The sequence below is a fragment of the Monodelphis domestica genome, chromosome 4, assembly GCF_027887165.1.
Source record: "Monodelphis domestica isolate mMonDom1 chromosome 4, mMonDom1.pri, whole genome shotgun sequence".
Lineage (NCBI taxonomy): Eukaryota > Metazoa > Chordata > Mammalia > Didelphimorphia > Didelphidae > Monodelphis > Monodelphis domestica.
The window spans coordinates 124,812,662-124,835,721 of record NC_077230.1 but is presented as its reverse complement, the minus strand read 5'-3'; positions in this window follow the sequence as shown (position 1 = coordinate 124,835,721).

The following is a 23,060-nucleotide window of genomic DNA, read 5'->3' as shown; positions in this document are numbered from 1 at the left end:
AAATCTCATTGCTGGTATTTATATAACCTTAGTCAAAACACTTACACTTCCCAAGCCTCAGTTTCTTTATTTGTAAAATGAAGAAAGAAGATTTGAACTAGATGACTTCTGAGTTTCCTCCCAGCTCTATATCTCTGATTCTATGAAAGCACTGTGTTTTCTGAGATGTTGACCCCAGGGGAAATTTTATTCCTATGTGCTTTCAAAGGAGGTGGCAAAATTTAGAGTTAGGAAATGGACTCAAGTCTTGGCTCTGCTACTAACTTACTGTGTAAAATTATTCAACTCTCCCCAACTCTATGGACCTTACTATCTTAATATTAAAATGAGTCAATTGACTATTTGATCTCTAATGTCCTTTCTGCTTGAATCCATAGGCTACCCATAGTAGCTACAACAAGAGGATTCATAGTAGATCTAAAAACACGGCAAACCAGCAGAGCAAAAGCAGGGAGTAAGTCCAGCCAACAGAAGTGACCAAAAGTTTTGTGGAAGCAGATACATCAGTCAAGCAGTCATTTCACTTCCTAGTAGCTTGGTTGCTAATTAAATGCAAATCTCCTTAGGTGAAAATTCCCTTTGTAGTATCAAGCTTCTTATTTCTATTTTAGTTCCTTGGATATTTCTAAAAATCCCCAATTCCCAAATAGGCTTTGACTTTGGTTTACATTTAAGTGTTTTTTTTTTATTTGTACCCTCATCATCTTTCTTTAGAGAGGAATTTTCCCTCAACTGAATTAAAACTTCCCTATTTCTATTATGGTCATTCATATTTGAAACCTCCTCACCCCACATATCCAGTCAGTTGCTACATCTTGTTGGGGGTGCACAAGGTGGTGAAGATTACTAACACCTCTGCTGTGAGGGTTTACTGTGTCCTTTTCAGACACATTTGGTTTCTACTTTTCACTTAACTCTCACCCATGTCTCCAAGACATCAAGCTGTAGCATGAACAGCTGTCACACCTAATAAAACTATCTCAGCAGTCAGGCTAAATCAGATTGAAGGGAACTGACAGACCTCAAACCCCAAGCATTGAAAGACTTGAAGACTTTTGCCTGCAGAACGGGAGGATGAAAATAAATTGTTCCAATGTCCATGAAGGTGGCTGAAAGCTTAGAGCTTGGTCAGATGTCAAAGACACCAAGGTCATCCGTTGCATCCTGGGCTATTTCAGTCATCATGATTTCTGTCCAGGGGCTGAGGCTGATGACTTTGTATAACTCTGCCTCACTTCAGTTCGGTTCAAGCTTCAGTCAAGACAACCCATGATGTCATCAGTCCTCTTCAAAATAAAGGATGAACAACATCTTGTTGATTCTCTCTACCAGACGTCCCTTATTTTTCTTTCTCTCTCTCTACAACCACCACAGTTCAGGCACTCACCTCAAGTCTCCCCCCTTTCCAAATAGTCCACTACATAGCTGCCAAATTGATTTTCCTATAATATGGGTCTGACCAAGTTACTCTTCTACTCAGTAAATTTCAATGGCTCCCTACTTCCTGCCTCTACAACCAAAAACTGACTCCCCAGTTTGGCATTTAAAGACCTTCACAACCAGGCTCCAATCTACTTTTCCAGCCTTATTTCTCTTTCTGCACTCTATAATTGAGAAATACTATCCTTCCTATTCTTCCATGACACCGTCTCATAGCAAGCATATTGCCTCTTGCGGATTGCCTTCCAAGCCTAGACTGGGCAATCATTCCTCCCCCTCTCCTTTCAGATTTCCCAGTTTTCTTCAAAGCTCAGCTTTAACACCACCTTCTACATGAAGTGTTTCCTAGCTCAGCAAGCTAGTAGTACCTTCTTCCTATAATTACATCACATTTATTCTTTATAGAGTTATATATGTCCATGTTGCCCTTTAGACTATAAACTCCCTCAGAGCAGAGATTATTTCATTTTTTGTTTCTGTTACTCCAGTATCCAGCATAATACCTGGCATGGAGTAAGCAATAAGTGTTTGTTGATTGATTTTTTATTTGATTTCTGTAGTGGCTGACACAAAGCCACATGTAGTGGCTTTGTGTCAGCCACTACAGAAAATGCCAACTACCTCAGTTCAACTCAGCAGACACTGAAGTGCCTACTGTGTACAATGCATTATATCCCCATAATAACTACCTAGAAGACTACAGCTGGACAGAGACAAGCTAACCCCTCTCAGAGCATTTCCCAAGGACCATGGAGATTTTACTCAGAAGCAAAATGTGTAGACAATGGAAAACTTGTTTTCATCAATTCTGTTCTGAGTTCCATTTCACTGTTAAGTCATGTTCCTTCTTTCCTTCAAATTACATCCATAGAAAAGGTTATTTCAAGCTTTACATATGGGTTCATTATATGTTTTTGCCCAATAGGAACATCTTGCTAAAGTGATCATTTCGAAAGCATCAGGTGTCTTTTTAGATTATATGAAAGCAATGGAAATGAGTTTCCATGTGCATGGTTCATATTTTTTGTGCAAATTTGAAAATTACAAACCATACCTAAGGGTATTAGATGGTATGCTCTCTTATCTGTGCTTGAAAAACCTATTTTGTTAAAGTCCAAAAATATCCTCTCTCAGCCATTTAATGCTGCTGGTCCCTAAACAATAGTGATTGATTTTGTTTGGTCTGGCAAACACAAATTATCCCATAATCATTTCAGCCTGCCAGCCATTCTTACATTGACTTGTTTGTGTTTTAAAGAAGAACATGTAGTGATTGTCATGAAAAATGGAAAGGGTTAGAGGCAAATAAAAGATTTCTCTGTGGCGAGAAAAAATGCAGTCACTTTAATTTTCTACACCACATGGGTTTCGTTTGATACAGAAGTAAAGTGAATTTAAAAATAAAGAGAGGGCACTTCAGTTTTCAAGAAAACTGGTCCTACATATACCCATTATGTGCTTTTAGATTCATAGGTTTGTGCTACATTGTGATGAGGCAGACCCTAAATGGGATGAGATTTTCTACCTTTTTCTCTTTTATTTATAAAGACATCTCGAGCTCAGGTAGCACACATCAACTAGTCTACATCAGTATAATGGGGTAATGATACCTTCCATTTGTATAATGCTTTGTCTTTTTTCAAAGCTTCTTCACATGCATTATTTTATTTGATTTCATAGGAAATTTTTCCTATTATTATGAAGGTACTTATAACACATAAATATGCACAGTTCTTTTTCCATCACAAAAATAACAACAAAGAATTCCTATAATTAATCATATGTCAATTTCTTAAGAACATAATAAACTTAGATTTCTATTCTTTCCCCTTGGCATTTCTCCTTCTTCTTTTCCAGTTTGGTATATTTTCCCCTGCCAGACAGACAACTCCTAGCTTAAGTTGTGCATGCATTTATATGCTTCAGCATGTCTTTAGCTGAGAGAGACGTATACCCAAGATCATGAATCTTTGTTCTTCCTTTTTCTTCCTTCTTTTTAAATGGGATTCAAACAGGCTTCCTATGTAGTCAGAGTACATTCATTTTCATTCCCATAACCTTGGCCAACTGGTTTTCCAGGCTTTCCCTAAAGCCATTTGTTGCTCAGTCCTTTTCAGTTATGTTGGACTCTTTAGGGTCCCTTATGAGGCTTTCTTGGCAAAGGTACTGTGTAGTGGATTGCCACTTCCTTCTCTGGATCATTTTGCAGATGAGAAAACTGAGACAATGAAGGTTAAGTGACTTTACCAGTGTCACACAGCTTGTAAGTATCTGAGATTGGATTTGAATTTAGGTTTTCCTGACTTCAGGGTAGGCACTCTGTCTATACTATATCATCTAGCTGCCCTAAAAGCAAATTAGATGATAATGTGGAGAGAAGGGCAGAAGAATAACAAGAGTGTGAGAAGATAGGCAAACTGCCATGCTGTTGTAGAGCTGTTAATTGATCTAACCATTTTGGGAAACAATATGAAATTTTATTTTTAAAAAGGCTAAAATATTCCTACCCTTTGACAGAGATCATATTGTTGAGTACATATGGGATGCAAATAAATTTAGGGTGTCCCTTAGTGTAATTTTAAGCAATTAAAGCTAATTAGACTAAGCTATTAAAGCTTAAAACTACTTTAAGACTTTATAGAAAACCTGCATTTTAACAAATGTCAAGGATAGAAAGGGATGGCTAGAAAGCACAATAGGTAGAGTAACTGGCCTGTACTCAGGAAGGCCTGAATTCAAATGCAGACTTAGATTTTTACTAGCTCTGTGACCCTGGATGAATCACTTAATTCTGTTTGCCTCAATTTACTCATCTGTAAAATGAGCTGGAGAAGGAAATGGTAAACCACCTCAGTATCTTCACCAAGATATCCCCAAATGAGGTCATGAAGTCAGACACAACTAAAACAATTTAACAACAAAAGGATAGAAAGAAAAGGCCCTGGTTATTTTGAAACCTTCTTTGGATATTTCTTTTTTTTTAATTAAATTTCCCTGGTTTTCCTTTTAAGTTTTTTTAGTCTGTTTTCTTTAGCACTTCCTTTTTATCCATTGCTTTTCCCCCTTTTCAATCAGCTTTTCTTTTCCAGGGAAAATTTCCTGACAGAGAGATTTTGGACATGAATAGATGGAATTTGAGCCTCCCTCCACTTATTATTATGTCCTACCTTATTCCTGCTGAAATATAGAAGCATTCCATTTTAAAACAATTGCATTTTAACCAAAGCATAATACTTATTAAATGCCAGATCTTGGTTATGAACCCAGATTTTTAAGGTCAACAGAAGGATTGAGATTGAGGAAATTTTCATAGAAGGTGGATTTAGGCTGGGCTTTGAAGAGTGGCTAATATTTACATAAATAGGACAATAGAGTGGTGTTCCAGACATGATAATTTTACTATCTTTGCCAAATAACAGCAGCATCACCAATGTTATATACTCTACCAAGAGCAATATTTATGATTTTAGAGTCCATCAACAACCTGCTCACTGAGACAAACAACATGGAGGAAGGAGAAAGATTAAGAAGACAAAAAAAATCTCTAGGGAATAGGCAAAGTTCATCCTGAAAGTCTTTACCAGAACCATTATTTTGGTTCTATTTCTACTGCTAGAAGGCTAATTCCTTCTGTACGCAACATCTTACAAAGGAAGAACAATGAAATTGTTGCCTTTAGAGGATTTATAAGGAAGGACCTAAATATCTTCTGTCTCCCTGAAGCCCACGAGGCCCATTTGATTCTCATATCTCCCTTGTGAGCTGCTTAGGGTAGGTATTACTATCCCCATTTCACAGATGAGGAAGCAGAAGCTTCTCTTCATCCTTGTGTTTATAGTAAGCAATCGAGACTAATTCTATTCCAAATCCCTTCTATCTCTGAGGTTCTTAACAAATGCAAAACAAAGAAGCAGTTGGCACATCAGAGAGATGCCACAAAACCTAAACTCACTGGTAAGCCTTTCCTTCTTGAAGTGCCTAGAGAAGACAGTCTATTTGGCAATAGCAGAGAGGGAACCAGCTTTATCTGAATGCAAATATTGGACTTCTTGTCACTTTAGACCATCTTCATTCATGAATATAAACTTGTACATAGGGGGTTATGCTTTGCAAAGTGATGTACATGCTTCATCTCTTCACAAACACATCATGAGAGAACAGATAGATATGATCTGCATTGTATAGATGATGAAACTTAAATAGTGGGAAGCTAAGGGAATTGCCAATGGTCACATGGCTATGTGAAAATGAAAGGAGTACAGACTATAATAATGTTTAAAAACTAGTTAGATTTGCTCAAGCCTCCATTTTTTCCAAGGATTTCTGATACATAGCAATAGTGCTTTGGGACTATAAGCTAAGTTGAGAAGCCCACCAATTGAATCCTGACTGGACTGTTCCTACTGAATCTGGACTGGGAACAGCCTTAGTAATTTTTCCAGACAAAGAAATAGTTATCTCCTCTCGGAGCCATTTCAGAGATTTTTCAGAAAACAAAACAAAACAAATCAAAACAAACAAACAAACAAAAAAACAACAACTGGATCACCTATTTCCTGGCACCCCAGGTACATTCCAGAAATTCACTGTCACACACTTCCCCCAAAGCTATAGTGCTTTGAAGCAATAAAACATTAGCTAGCTTGTGCCTGGTGAGCTCCTTTTCTTTTTTTTTTTTTTTTTTTTTTTTTTTTTTTAAATTTTAATATTATTTTATTTGGTCGTTTTCATACATTATTCACTGGAAACAAAGATCGTTTTCTTTTCCTCCCCTCCCCCCCCCCCCCCCCCCCCCCGCCTTTCCCTCTCCCATAGCCGACGCATGATTCCACTGGTTATCACATGTGTTCTTGACTCGAACCCATTTCCCTGTTGTTGGAGTTTGCATTATAGTGTTCATTTAGAGTCTCTCCTCAGTCTTATCTCCTCCAACCCTGTGGTCGAGCAGTTGCTTTTCAGCGGTGTTTTTACTCCCACAGTTTATCCTCTGCTTGTGGGTAGTATTTTTTTTTTTTAGATCCCTGCAGATTGTTCAGGAAAATTGCATTGATACTTATGGAGAAGTCCATCACCTTCGATTGTACCACAATGTATCAGTCTCTGTGTATAATGTTTTCCTGGTTCTGCTCCTTTCGCTCTGCATCACTTCCTGGAGGTTGTTCCAGTTCACATGGAATTCCTCCACTTTATTATTCCTTTTAGCACAATAATATTCCATCACCAACATATACCACAATTTGTTTAGCCATTCCCCAATTGAGGGGCATCCCCTCATTTTCCAATTTTTGGCCACCACAAAGAGTGCAGCTATGAATATTTTTGTACAAGTCTTTTTGTCCATTATCTCTTTGGGGTACAAGCCCAGCAGTGCTATGGCTGGATCAAAGGGCAGACAGTCTTTTATCGCCCTTTGGGCATAGTTCCAAATTGCCCTCCAGAATGGTTGGATCAATTCACAACTCCACCAGCAATGAATTAATGTCCCCACTTTGCCACATCCCCTCCAGCATTCATTACTTTGCATAGCTGTCATGTTAGCCAATCTGCTAGGTGTGAGATGATACCTCAGAGTTGTTTTGATTTGCATCTCTCTGATTATAAGAGATGTAGAGCACTTTTTCATGTGCTTATTAATAGTTTTGATTTCTTTGGCTGAGAATTGCCTGTTCATGTCCCTTGCCCATTTGTCAATTGGAGAATGGCTTGATTTTTTGTACAATTGATTTAGTTCTTTATAAATTTTAGTAATTAAACCCTTGTCAGAGGTTTTTATGAAGATTGTTTCCCAATTTGTTGCTACCCTTCTGATTTTGGTTACATTGGTTTTGTTTGTACAAAAACTTTTTAATTTGATGTAATCCAGATTATTTATTTTGCATTTTGTAATTCTTTCTAATTCTTGCTTGGTTTTGAAGTATTTCCCTTCCCAAAGGTCTGACATGTATACTATTCTGTGTTCGCCTAATTTTCTTATAGTTTCCTTCTTTATGTTCAAGTCATTCATCCATTTTGAATTTATCTTGGTGTAGGGTGTGAGGTGTTGATCTAAGCCTAATCTTTCCCACACTGTCCTCCAATTTTCCCAACAGTTTTTATGAAATAGTGGATTTTTGTCCCAAAAGCTGGGATCTTTGGGTTTGTCATATACTGTCTTGCTGAGGTTGCTTGCCCCCAGTCTATTCCACTGATCCTCCTTTCTGTCTCTTAGCCAGTACCAAATTGTTTTGATGACCGCTGCTTTATAATATAGTCTGAGATCTGGGACTGCAAGACCCCCTTCCTTTGTATTTTTTTTCATTAATTCCCTGGGTATCCTTGATCTTTTGTTTTTCCAAATGAACTTTGTTATGTTTTTTTCTAAATCAGTAAAAAAAATTTTTGGGAGTTCCATGGGTATGGCACTAAATAGATAGATGAGTTTGGGTAGGATGGTCATTTTTATTATATTGGCTCGTCCTACCCATGAGCAGTTAATGTTCTTCCAATTGTTCAAGTCTAGTTTTAGTTGTGTGGAAAGTGTTTTGTAGTTGTGTTCATATAGATCCTGTGTTTGTCTCGGGAGATAGATTCCTAAGTATTTTATTTTGTCTTGGGTAATTTTGAATGGGATTTCTCTTTCTAGTTCTTGCTGCTGAGCTGTGTTGGAATTATATAGAAATGCTGATGATTTATGTGGGTTTATTTTGTATCCTGCAACTTTGCTAAAGTTGTTGATTATTTCAATTAGCTTTTTGGTTGAATCTCTAGGATTCTTTAAGTAGACCATCATGTCATCTGCAAAGAGTGATAATTTGGTCTCCTCCTTGCCTATTTTGATGCCTTCAATTTCTTTTTCTTCTCTAATTGCTACTGCTAGTGTTTCTAATACAATGTCAAATAATAGAGGTGATAATGGGCATCCTTGTTTCACTCCTGATCTTAATGGGAATGGATTTAGTTTATCCCCGTTGCAGATGATATTAGCTGATGGTTTTAGATATATACTGTTTATTATTTTTAGGAATGACCCTTCTATTCCTATGCTTTCTAGTGTTTTTAGTAGGAATGGGTGTTGTATTTTATCAAAGGCTTTTTCTGCATCTATTGAGATAATCATGTGATTCTTGTTGGTTTGCTTGTTGATGTGGTCAATTATGTGGATAGTTTTCCTAATGTTGAACCAGCCCTGCATCCCTGGTATGAATCCTACTTGATCATGGTGGATGACCCTTCTAATCACTTGCTGGAGTCTTTTTGCTAGTATCCTATTTAAGATTTTTGCATCTATATTCATTAGGGAGATTGGCCTATAGTTTTCTTTCTCTGTTTTTGGCCTGCCTGGCTTTGGAATTAGTACCATGCTTGTGTCATAAAAGGAGTTTGGTAGGACTCCCTCTTTGCTTATTATGTCGAATAGTTTGTGTAATATTGGGGTTAACTGTTCTCTGAATGTTTGATAGAATTCACTGGTGAATCCATCAGGCCCTGGGGATTTTTTCTTAGGCAGTTCTTTGATGGCTTGATGGATTTCAATTTCTGATATGGGATTATTTAAGAAAACTATTTCTTCTTCTGTTAGTCTAGGCAATTTATATTTTTGTAAATATTCATCCATATCACCTAGATTGGTAAATTTATTGCCATATAGTTGGGCAAAGTAGTTTTTAATGATTGCCTTAATTTCCTCTTCATTTGAGGTGAGATCCCCCTTTTCATCCTTGATGCTATTAATTTGCCTTTCTTCTTTCCTTTTTTTAATTAAATTAACCAGTACTTTGTCTATTTTGTCTGTTTTTTCAAAGTACCAGCTTCTAGTCTTGTTTATTAGCTCAATAGTTCTGTCACTTTCTATTTTATTAATTTCTCCCTTAATTTTTAGGATCTCTAGTATGGTTTTCTTCTGGGGGTTTTTAATTTGTTCATTCTCAAGTTTTTTGATTTGCATTTCCAATTCCTTGGTCTCTGTCCTCCCTAATTTGTTAATATATGCACTCAGGGATATGAATTTTCCTCTAAGTACTGCCTTGGCTGCATCCCATAAGGTTTGAAAGGATGTTTCGCCGTTGTCATTTTCTTCAACGAAATTGTTAATTGTTTCTATGATTTCTTCTCTAACTAAATGGTTTTGGAGTATCATGTTATTTAATTTCCAATTAATTTTTGATTTGGGTCTCCATGTACCCTTGCCGATCAATATTTTAATTGCCTTGTGATCTGAAAAGGCTGCAGTTAATATTTCTGCTTTTCTGCATTTAAGTGCCATGTTTCTATGACCTAGTGTATGATCTATTTTTGTGAATGTGCCATGTGGTGCTGAAAAGAAGGTGTATTCTTTTTTGTCCCTATTTATTTTTCTCCATATGTCTATTAATTCTAATTTTTCTAAGATTTCATTCACCTCTTTTACCTCTTTCTTATTTATTTTTTGATTTGATTTATCTAAATTTGATAGTGGTTGGTTCAAGTCTCCCACTAATATGGTTTTACTGTCTAATTCCTCCTTCAATTCTCCTAGTTTCTCTATTAAAAATTTGGATGCTATACCATTTGGTGCATACATGTTGATTAGTGATATTTCCTCATTGTCTATACTTCCTTTTAGCAGAATATATTTACCTTCCCTGTCCCTTTTGATCAGGTCTATTTGTACTTTGGCTTTGTCAGATATCATGATTGCAACTCCTGCCTTCTTTCTATCGGTTGAGGCCCAAAAGGTCTTACTCCAACCTTTAATTCTAACCTTGTGAGTGTCAACCCGTCTCATATGTGTTTCTTGAAGACAACATATGGTAGGGTTTTGTGTTCTAATCCAATCTGCTATTTGTCTGCGTTTTATGGGTGAGTTCATCCCATTCACGTTCAAAGTTATGATTGTTATTTGTGGATTCGCTGGCATTTTGATGTCTTCCCCTAGTTCTGACCTTTCTTCTTTAGCTTTCTCCTTTTGAACCAGTGATTTACTTTAGGTCAGTCCCCCTAGTCCCCTCCCTTGAGATGCTTCCCTTTCTAGCCCCTCCCTTTTTATGCTCCCTTCCCCTCCCCCCTCTCCTTCCCTCCCTTTTTGTGCTCCCTCCCCCCTCCCCCTCCTTAATTTTCCTTTCTTTCTTGCCCTAATGGATAAGATAGAATTCAGGATCCCACTGGATCTAGATGTTCTTCCCTCTCAGATTTGATTTCACTGAGAGTAAGGTTTAAGTACTTCCACTTCACGCTCTCTTCCTCTCCTTCTCATATGAGAGTTCTTCCCCTCCCCTTCCCATGTGTATCTTTATATGGGAAAGTTTATTCTATTGATTCCCCCCCTATTTCTTGAAGTTAATCTTAGTATTATCACGGTTCCCCCCTCCCTTTTCCTTTTTTTGCCCCAACTTTCCCCAAATCTTCTTGATTCCCCAATCTTTCCCTATGCATGTTTCTTCTAACTACTCTTATGATGATACAATTTATGAGAGTTACACAAAACATTTTCCCCACATATTAATATATATAATTAGATGTAAATGTAGTCCTTATAGAAGAGAGTTTGACTTAAAGAGAAAGATAAGATTTATCTCCTTTTCCCTTTCTTTCATATTTACCTTTTCATGTTTCTCTTGCTTTCTGTGCTTGGATATCGAACTTTCCACAGAGCTCTGGTCTTTTCTTAGCAAATGCTTGGAAATCTTCTATTTTGTTGAATGCCCATACTTTCCCCTGGAAGTATATAGTCAGTTTTGCTGGGTAGTTGATTCTTGGTTGGAGACCCAGCTCTCTTGCCTTTCTAAATATCGTGTTCCATGCTTTGCGGTCTCTTAGTGTGTTAGCCGCTAAGTCATGTGTGATCCTTATGGGAGCCCCCTTGTATCTGAAGCTCTTCTTCTTGGCTTCTTGTAGGATTTTCTCCTTTACTTGGAAGCTCTTGAATTTGGCAATTACATTCCTAGGCGTTGTCTTTTGGGGATTTAGTATAGAAGGTGTTCTATGAATCCTTTCTATTTCTATTTTGCCCCCTTGCTCCAGAACGTGGGGGCAATTTTCTTTTATAATCTCCTCTAGAATAAAATCCAATTTGTTGTTTACCTCTGGTTTTTCTGGGAGACCGATGATACGGAGATTTTCTCGTCTTCCTCTGTTCTCCAGGTCCGTGACCTTCTCAGTGAGATATTTTCTGTTTTCTTCCAATTCATTAATTGTTTGGGTTTGCTTTATTGATTCTTGCTGTTTTATCATCTCACTTTCTTCGAGGTCCTTAATTCTGGTCATTAGGGACTGGATTTGCTTTTCAGCCTTGTCTGCCCTTGTATTGGCTGCTTCGAGTTCTTTTTCCAATTGAGCAGTCTTATCTGTCAGACAGCTGATCTCTTTCTCCCATTTTTCTTTCCAGAAGGTTTCCATCTTTTGGATAAGTTCCAGTTTGAGATCTTCCAGAGCTTGTTGATAGTTTCCATTTTGGGAGGCGTGTTCTGAATTTTTTTGGATTTCCTCTTCATTCTCCTCTTTCCCTTGGGTACTTCCACCATAAAAGTTTTCAATAGTCACTTTTTTCCCTTTCTTCCTGGAGGCTTGATTTTGGGCCATGTGAGCCATCCCTTTGGTGGTTTTATTTCCCTTTCCTTTTTGGTCTGGGGTCTGGGTTATAAGAGTGGTTTTTCTGTGAATTTAGGTTGCTTCAGACTAGTTCTTCCCAGCCTCCGAGCCCAGGTATTCAGCTCCGCCCAGATAATCAGCGCGCGTTGTTCAGCGCAGCCCGCCCCAAGTCCAGGTCCGCTGGCTTCTCCAGTGAAAGCGCCCTGAGACGTTTTTTCCTGGCAGTCCCCAGATCCCAAGGACCCTGGAGTGCCCCCCCAGACAGAGACGCTCCCCACTCACTCGCTGTCCCGGTGAGCGCTCAGGTAGCTCACTCTGGTTTAGTGGGGGAGGTGGGGTGGGGGAAGGGCGGCTCAGTTCACTTTTCTGTGCAAGCTTTTCCTTCTTATTTTAGTGTGGAAATGTTCAAGCCCCACGTACCTTTGCCTCTGTGGGGTACTGGGGAGTCCTTCTGTTCCTCCAAAGGTGATTTTATGCTCCTTTGATGTAGTCTATTTCGTTCGGTGCTGGGGAAAGGAAACGTGCCGCGTCTAGATTGCAGCCATGATTACCCGGAAGTCCGAGCTCCTTTTCTTAAGAGGAGTTCCCACATACATGGAGTTCTACTGAGAATATAATAATAATGCCTGTGCCTCCCCCCCCTCCTCTGGCTCTTGGTGTCTTTCACTCATCCCTGGGGCCAAATACCCAGGAAGTGGATTGGCAGCTGCTAAGTATCTGCAGTGTAACTCAAACTCATGTCTTCCTAACTCCAACTCCAGGGCTATTCCTTCTATACTACATTGCTGGTCTTTTGGTGAGCAAGCTGGGCAATTGTTAGCACAGAGTAAGATGGTAGAAGGATAATAAGTAGGACTAAGTGATTGAGATGCACTTGAGTGTTTTCTATCTTGACCAAAACCATATTAGGGAAGGATATTTAAGCATGGAATGAGCTGGAAGCAGCCTTCATGAATTCTTTACAGGGTGAGCAGTGTCCCAAGCTCAGTTTTGAGCTATATTATCTTACTTTCCTAGATAAGTTCATTAATTTGTCTCTGGTGCCTCAAACACCAGGATACAACAATTACACCAAACCTTGGAACCAGATTTCCTCCTCTGTCTCTTGTTAGGGTTTTTATGCAGATGATAGAAAGGGTGGGAGAACAACTTCAGGATCATAGAATTAGAACCCAGATTTTTGAAGTAGCAAAGAACTGGAAACAAAAGTACACTTTCCTGGATAAGCATTAAGAAACATACCTTTCTAGGCAATGGGAATTGTAATTGAATGGATACTAAGATGGCTTGGATTTGGAATCAGGGGTCATACTGAATCAAGAGGAAGACTAAAATCTTCAGCAAAGAGTTAAATGGAGAATTTAAGGATTGGTTATCAGGACACCCAGTTTCCCAGGATTTAGCAGGATGAATAGACTAGGCATTCTAACTTAATGACAATCTGGAAGAAAGAAAGAGGGGATGAAATTAGAGCAGGGAACCTAATAAGGAGGCAGGAGAAGGGTTTGATGGCCTGGAACTAAAATATTGGGAGCCAGTTGGAAAATTTAGTCTCTGGGATTGGTGAAGAGAACCACGATAAATGTCAGTGTTGCAGAGGCAGTGTTCCTCATCCCCTAAAAGAAACAAACAAACAAACAAACTATAAACCAGAAACTTGCAAATTTTGGAGCAGAGAAACAAGACTATATAAGAATGAGGTAGTAATTTTCAGGCAGAGGAATAAAGCCTATGCCAGGTCAATAGAAAAAAAAAATCAGACTAAGGAATAGGTCTTCAGTCTATGTTCACTGGAATAGTAATGAGTATATCCCCAGGACAAAGCAGGGGAGACAAGTCCAGTTATGAACTGACTTTGGCACATAAAGCATTATATTGCCTGGAGGTTTTTTGGGAAGTAGAGAAGGGAGGCAATATGGAAAACTAACCACTGAAGTTGAGTGCAAAGACCTGGGTTAGAGGAAACTAATCCAAAGAAAGCACTTACCTTTTAATTCAATTCTGTAAGGATTTATATATATATATATATAGCATATATACACAAGCAAAATACAAATATTAGACATTTACAGTATAGAAGACACTATGCTAGAGAGGGACAGTGAATGGATCTGTGATTTAACAAATAAAGGGAACTCCTAGATGAGGAAACTCCCCTTTAGCAATGCAGGTAGGCAACCTTTTTTAGTTTTCCTAACACTACTCTCTCTTGTTTCTAGTCCTACAAATCAGTATAACTACTCTATCTCAGATTCTTTTGCTGAATTGTCATTCATGTCCTACTCCCTAACTGTGGATGGATAGCAAGGCTCTGCTCTGACCCTCTTCTCTTGTCTTGTCTTCTTTTGTCTTGTTTTCTTTCCCCCTCCCTTCCTCTACTTCTTGCTCTCACACTCTCTCATCTCTGTGATCTTAACAGCTTCCAAGTGTTCAAATATTATCCCTTTGAAGACTACTCCCCAGGAAGATTTAGCAAGTCCCTTTCTCTCTCCTGAACTCCCCTTCTGCATTATCAACTACCTGTTTGAAATTTCCCATTGGCCACCCTATAGGCATTTCAAAATTTGCGTGTTAAAACAGAACCCAAACTCTTTCCCTCAAGGCTCACTCTTCTTCCTAACTAACCTGTTTTTGTCAAGGGTACCACAATCCTTCAAGTTAGCCAGGTTCAAAACCTAGTAGTCATCCTCAACTCCCATACCCAATCTGTTACCTGGTCTTATATCTATAGCATCTTTCACACCAATCCTCACTCACATGTTCATCCCCCAGGCACACCCTAATAGCCTCTCTCTGGGACCATTGCAATAACCTCTTAAGTGTTCTCCCTTCATTTAGTCATTTTTCCCCTCTAAGACATCTTACATACAGCTGTAAAATTGGTGTTCCTAAACTATAAATAGGATCATGTCTTCTTCCTGGTGAAAAATTTCCAGTGGTGCCTTTATTACCTCTCAGATCAAATATATACTCCTCTGTTTGACATTTAAAGCCCTTCATAATCTAGTTCCAACCTACCTTTCAAAGTCTATGATAAAATTTTCTTCTTTTTTTTTTCAAATTCCATTTCTTATCTCCTTTCTCCCTGATTCTGTGCAGGCTTACCTGGGAATCACTTCCAACTCCCTTGTGCCTCTTAGAATCCCTAACTCCCTTCCAAGTCCAGCTCAAGTGTTACCTACACAAGAACTTTCTTGACACTTCCACTAGCTTCCCATGTTACTTTACATTTATATACATATGTGTGGGCTCTGTCCCATCTTCAGGCTTCCTGCTCTCTTCTGTGAAATTAGGGTGTTGAACTAGCTGCTCTCTAAAATCTCTTCCAACTTTAAGAATCTATGATTTTGGAGTTACTACAGTAAGTCTCCACTCTCTTGGTGCCTGAGCATAATAACTAATGAAAGTCAATAGGGTACAAACTTTCCAGGGAACAATGGTGCACAGCTTGAAAAGTGAGAATCGTTGAAAAGTTCCAACAAAGAGGAGAAAGACGCCAAGTCAGCAATTTGGAAATACCCTTTTGGGTAAAATAGGAAGCAATTATACTCCATCAGACACTTCTGAACAATTCACCTTGACAGCCATTGCCATTTCAGTTTCCACCTCCTCAAAAGACCCCTCCTACTTTAAGTCTAATTGCCCTTCCGGCCAGAAGCAGCAAGTTTCCCTGCCCTGGAATGGACTGTAGACATGTAAAGGCAAATTCTGCCATGCATCTGACATGACCATTTTTTTTTGCATTATTCTAAGGTGGATAGGTGCCACAACACCGGATTGTTCAATATTATCATAGAGCATCTTTTCTTCTAATGAGCCCTTTTTCACCATAGCATTCTAAGTATCATATGGGCATGTGGGAGAGAGGGGAGATTATATTTATACTTCAGCATGTGTTTGTCCTCTGTTGCAGATCAAGTTCACCGGCATTCTTCGTCATTATTTCGTTTGCAATTATTGTCACAACAATAAAGTCTGAGATTTTGAAGACACATTATTGAGATTTCCTAGTCCAACTTACACCTAAAGATGAGATTCCTCTTTACAACATGACAAGTTGTCCTTTTGTCTTTCTTTAAGGATCTCAAGTGACAGGGAACCTAGTACTTCAGAAAGCAACCTATTCAATTTTTATTGTGTTTTATGTTGCTTTTAACTGAAATTGTAAGTTTATAAGGCATCAAATTTAAACTTGGGGGCTCCTTGCACAATTTATCTTTGTTTCACACCCCCACTCATGGATTCTTCTAGGAACATCAACATTTATCTTTATAGATCTCTGCCAAAAAAAGGACAAAGGCTTGTAATTTCCACACAAGCACTTAAGCTAACAAAACATGTGATACAGGAGAGACTCTGACATAGTAACACAATAGATTTGAGGCTAAGCCTTTAAACAGTAGAGACAGCACTATGTGATGAGTCTAGGGATGCAAGCCTGGCATCTCAGAAGAATATATATAATATTGCTCTGAGTAGAGAGCAAACTATCTACCAATCTGGTGAGCCTTAATTCCTATACAATTCTTCTGAATTATCATACAACCCTGACTGGGTCATCCTCCCATACCCAGGGAAAGGAAGAATTTGGGGTTACTAGAGAGTCAAGCAACCTATCCATCTTAGGAGTCTCATATCCTGGGGGTCTGAATAGTCCTCTGACTTATTACCCTGGTGTTGAGTTCATCCCAAATTGAGAAAGAATTCAGTTACTAAACCCTCTCCCTTGTAGGTGTTCCTTCCTTTGAGGCCAAGATAGATTACATAAATTATAATGACAATAAAGAGCAAAGATCTGGCTTTATTCCTTCATACCAAAGATCTGTCCTTTGTTGTTTCTTGTTTCCAGTCCCAATTTGGTTCAAGGACACTGATATTTAATCTTTCGATTCCTCTCATCCGGGTAGAATGTTTAACTATAATACATCATTCCTGACAGAGGTCACGTGCCTTACAGACATCCCTGGAGGGAACTGAATTGTGTGTACCCAGTATTCCTCTCTATCTCACCTCCCAACTCTTCCATCATCGATGTCCCTGTTTCTTCTCACCTTTCTAAAAGCAAAGTCCAAGAGAATTATAAACCGTCATTGCAGAGTCAATTGGGCAACAAAGAGTAAGACAAAGATTTTGAAACTTATCATAATGGTAAATCTATGTTCTTAATTCTGGGAGGAATAGGGAAAAGGGAGGGGAAGTAATTATTGTTTTTATCTCTATAAAAATTTAATAAAAGGAGATATATACTAAGAAACTCTACTTCTCCATTAAGAATTGAAACTTCCTCCCCTATCTCGTACTCTTACCTTTTTATAAAGACTAGACTTACATGACTAAACTATTTTAAATAGAAAGAAGAATTAGTGACAGTGAACACTCCGTTGGGGATTGCAGTTTTCTTAACTGGAGGAAAGTCTTTGAAAAAAGTGAATGAAGAGGAATCCTTCTGAGATAGCTTTGGTGCATTACTGCTTGGCAACAGGAGGATGGATGACCTCTTGAGTTCCATTCAGCTCTAACAGTAATTATTGATACAAGTTTCTGGGATCCTTTGGACTCACTCCTTTATTCTGTTCATGTCATAACCCAACTGGAGGGTGTCAGGAGATGGAAGTCTAAGCTCACTGGCCACAAACACTGATGGTGGTGGCTGAGCCTATGATGAACAAAATCCTCTTCAATCTGTTAATTTAAGGCAGCTGTGGTAAGCATTATTGGAAACTGGAGTTAGTTCTGTAACTGTGGGGACATCAAGTACACTAACCATCTGTTCAAGTACCAGGAAGACTGGGGAAATGAAAACATCAGCAATAAGGGACAGTCATGATCTGATCACAGCAAATATAGGTGTATGGAATCCATCGCACAGCAGATGTGGCTTAGAAACTAAGAAGTGCGGTCAGCCCCACCAGTGTCCATCAACACCAGCAAAGGAAAAATATATAGAAGCAGAATTTTAAGACCTATGCTTTAGGGAATCGGATTAATTCAAACAAAACAACCAATTCCCTGGCACTCTCTCTGCTTTTGACCTACTAATATCCAGAAGACTCCAGTGGCTCTGCATTTTTTCATTGGCACTTTCTAGGCCCACTCACCTTAGCCCTCTGTTTCTATAGTCCACTAACACTCTGTTAGCTGACTCATTCAGACTGTTTTGCATAGCACTAGCTGTTCTTCCATCCTGGCCTTCAACTCCTCTACCCTATGGCAAGAATACTTTACTTGCCCATGGCAGCTCTGCCCCAGACAAAAAAAAAAATTAAACTATAGCTAGACACTGAAGAAATGATTAAGTCAAATAGGACAGATGAAAGGGAAAACTGGAGTGGAACGAAGTGAGGATTAAGATCAGAGTCTAAAGGGTAACTGTGAAGGTCAGTCACTGCTAAGATGACTTACTTGTCAAATGATAAATTCAAATTCAACCTATTGCCATACTACTTTTGGTGAAGTACTCTGGCTCTATCCATCTAGGCTTCCTTAAATATACCATTGTTCAACTGCCCTAGATCCAGATACCCAGGAACTTGTTAAGAGGAATTCATAGGACTAACTTTTATTTATATAGTGCTTTTTTTGTTTTCTTGAAAGTTGTATGCCTTCAATCTCATTTTATCAACACAACTTTTAGGTGAGAGTTTGACATAATCATACATATTAGATAAGTTAGAAAACTAAGGACCAGAAAGGTTTAATGACTATTTCAAAGCTACACAGTTGACTCCAAGATAAAATTGGGACTAAAACTTGGGCCTCTTGATTTTCAACCCTGGATTCTTTTCAGTAGTCCATTTATTCTCGCATATTTGTTTTTCCTGTTCACGTGTTATTTGAGTGATTCTTCTCAGGACTCAAATGGCCTATCTGTTATAGCTTATTCCAACATCACTATAGCAGTATTCACCAGAATAAATGGATATTGCTTTGATTGGGATGCTAACATTTATGGAACTCTAAAAATCTCAGATTATTAAAAAAATACATATTATAATGCCTAAATGTTCATAAGATATCTTTCCATTGGAATTTGATTCCAATGATTCACTCTTGTCATTTTCTTGCATTCTCAAAGTGGAACATAAGCTAAGGAAAGTCCCATCATTCTATTATCCATCATTTATTCAGCATCAACTTCAGATACAGTGCTAAGCTGGGCATTAGACAAGATATAAGTTTAGATAAAGCATCTTTCCTTTAAAGACTGCACTCTGCCTCTCAGAATCCTATCCTACCTTCATGGTTCAACTCACATGCTCTCTCTTCTTTTTATACTTTTCTAGTTATTGTTTTATCCTTAGATTGTTTTGCTTATACCTTTTTATAGGAGTTTACCCACAGTAAAATGTAAGCTCCTTGAGGGCAGGGACTGTTTCTTTTCTGTTTTTTTTTTATTATTAGTACTCAACACAGGGTTCGGATATTATACATATTAAATAAATTATTGTTAGATTAGGGAGATGATTACCAACACAGATAGCTATAGCACATACTACATTGTTAATAATGTGATATTTTATAAAATCAGTGTAATGTTTTCATTAATTATTATGTATTAGTATATTGTCAAATGAAGTGCTATAATGAAGTACCAAAGGGAAGACTTTCTCACCCTGAGGTTCCAAGAAGGCATAGTAGGTGTGATAGCATTTGTAGGAGGCTATTCACAAAATTCCATCCTCAAACTCCATTAGGGCATAGTGAAAGAACTGGGTTTTGCAGACCATGCTAGTGAAGCACTAATTCTGGCAGATCCTATCATGCTCAAAAGACTTGGAGTCTGGTTCTCTTGATAGACTTGTTTTTCTTATCCAAGGAACAACTTCTGAAATAGAGATTCATTGGCCCCCCAATCTTAAGTTGTTTGGTCATGAATACCCATGAAACTAATAAAAAATATAAAAATCCAAAATAGCCATTTGTTATATAAGATTCCCTTTATTTTTACAAAGTAAAGCTCCAGATAAGGAGAAGGAATGTTAAGAATCATAATTTATAGATCAGCTATACATTTTCAATCAAGGGTATGCACTTTAAATATAAGATGTTTTACCAATGATCAGTGAATTAATGTACTATTGGAAGGACATGATAGAAATGAGTAAGTTTAGACTTAGAGAAGAGTTGGAAGCATAAGAGATTGGGTTTAAAAGTATATCAAAAGGATATAATTCCAGGAGAAGATGAGATCTAACATGTGAGATTGCAAATTTTGGGATGAAGAGAGATGGAGAAGAAGGTCATCAGTGTTTAGAAAGTTGAGGAACTGACAGATGAAATTACTAGAGGATTCATCATCATGAATATTACAGCTGCAAAGGTTTTTAGCAAGGGTTATATTGGAGGTGAGATGTGTGAGCTAGATATTGAAGTCCTTGAAAAAGTTAAGATGATCTTGTATTCCAAAGGATAGTGTACAGAAATGGCACATCTTCTCTATTACATATAGAAATAAATAATATAGCTCAATAGGATGGTCTTTAAAAGAAAAAAAAATATTGGACAGTGATAGTGGAATAGTCTAGAAGCTGTAATGATGAGCAAAATTTGTGCCTTGTCTTCCTTTAGCAATCAGGGTAAATGAAAGGAGTGAACCACAAGGAATGTGGTTTTATTTAAGGTGAACAAAGTTTCTTTCAAGAAAGAGGGTAAAATGAATGTTGATAGAAAACTCTGAGGATATAGAGGAGTTTTTTCATAGAAAAGAAAGTTAAAAGAGTACAATAATATGGTATAGGAGTTAAGTGAATCAAGTTACCATTGTGCTGAGAAGAATAGAACTAAATAAATTACGGATAAAGATTTTGATGACAGTATTAAGGGTGTAAATTTTTTATCTAAAACAATAAAACTGGATTGCCCAGATTAAAGAGCTTGTAATGAAAGAAGATTAGATAGTTTGGCTTGATCCATAAACAAAGGAAGGTGCATAGAGCAAATCTCTAAAAATACTATTGTCAAATGATAACTTCTCTAATGGGAAAGAGGAGAGAAAAGAAAGGAGTTAACTGGGCATTTAAATGTAACAAACAAAAAAAAAATTAGTTAATTAAAAAAATACTGTTGTTTTGAGATCCCTACAAACCATCTCTTCCTAGTTGTACTTTCTAGAAGTTTATTTTATGGTGAGGCTTCTGGTATTTACTCAGGAAGGAAAATAAAAGTGAATTTACATTAACAATCCTAATTCTAAATTAAAATCATTTTCTAACCACTGCAGTAATAGTTGGATTTCAAATAACGATTTGGAGGAGAGAAAGGATAGGAAAGCCATTATCTTTCATTGAAGTCACATCCCACATCATATTTTGATCTTGTATATCAACATGATGCTACTACAGTTGCTTTCCAAAACAGCCATGAATTAGTTCAATAGAAAGTGACCTATGCAAAGATTCATTCTATGTGGGCTTATGGACCTCCACAGTGTTATAGGGTTTCTGGTAAAAGTTTAAGGAGGAAAAGAAAGGCTAATAACAGAAGCACAGAAAGAATCTACAAAGCTGAAAGGCTTTAAAGATGATCTGGGCAATGGGCCAACCTAGCTGAGTAAACAGAGCCTTATGACCAAAAGGTTGGTTGCCAGGTGATGAATTTATTTTTTTTTTGAGGTGAAGTGAGTCCAGAACAATTCATGAGTTCCATATATTATGGCAATATGGCTATTGGAGTTGATATAAGGAAATGAAGAATTTTTTTGAAGTATTGAAATAATATTACATAACAAGTCCTTCATCTCCACTCCAAAATCTGTAAAAATTAAATTATATTTCTACTAATAAAAATATTATATTCTATGAGGTTTATTAAGGATTATTAGAAATCAAGGAATAAAGAAGTTATAAACAAAAAAAGCCACATGCCCATGGTTGATGAGCCCATTTAAATCCCCACGCTTAGCTTACTTGCTACACTTGCTACATCATTGTAATATCAGAGATGAGCAGGAGGCGTTACTGCCAGTTAAATACCAATTGTGATCTCAGCAACCTGGGGACTCAGGTGAGATTATAGGGAATTCTGGGAAATACCAGGGACTTCTGGGGATTGAAGTCTGGGGTTTAAAATCTCCAAGAGAGAAGACTATTCTCTCCAATGGTTCTTGTAAATATACCAACTTTGAAATTACAATAATTTGAGGATAAGAGGAAAAGAGAACAAAACCAATAATTGCTAGGTGCATTGACAAAAAGCCAGTTAGGGGGCAGTCCCCTTTGGCATAAGAGTATAGATACAAAATGTGGAAAGGAAATAAGACTGACAGTTTGTGGGGGAAGGGGGCAACTGGGAGTGGCAGCTGGATCTTGTGACTAGCACTTCCTTCCTGCTTGGTTGGACTTCCTTCCTGGTGTTGGAGGAGAGAGGAGCTTGTTCAACACAGTCTGGTGTGGTGTGCCTCCTCTTGGTTCAGCCCGAAGATTCAGGCCCAATCACTTCTGAAGGTCAGACCTGTTCTTGTTTGCTTTCTGTCTACTGCTAAGATTCTGAATTAGACAAAGTGAGGACTGATATAGAGTAAATGGGAGTGGTAGAAACCCTCCGCCAGCTGGTGGGGCCTGGCCTCAACTCCAAAAGCTGAGGAAAAAACTCCAATCCCAACTGGCTATTAAACTATATATTATTTGAATTCACAGTCAGATAAGTGGACTATCTTTTCTGGTCATAGAGGTCATCAAACTTCAGTTCAGTCATTCCAGGACAAACAGTCCTTATCAGATCCCTGCTGTTTCCTCTCAGTAGGGGGCATCTCTCCCCTCAATTCCTCCATACCCTGCTACAGACCTTACTTTTATCCCCCATTTTTTCTATCCTCTCCATTTCCTTTCCCAATAAATATTACAAAAACAATGCATTCAGACCCCACACAGTTTAAATCACCATATCCCAAAGTTCACTCTGTGGTCTGTAGAGGCATCTTCATGGCGTCTTCTACAAACAGGTCACTTTCTGGATTTGGAGAGGTAGTGTGTTTCTTAACCTAAAATTACTATCAAAAGGAATTTAAACTTTGCAATTTAAAATAATTTTGCATTTATATTTATAAAATTTATAAAATTTATAAAATAAATTTGCAA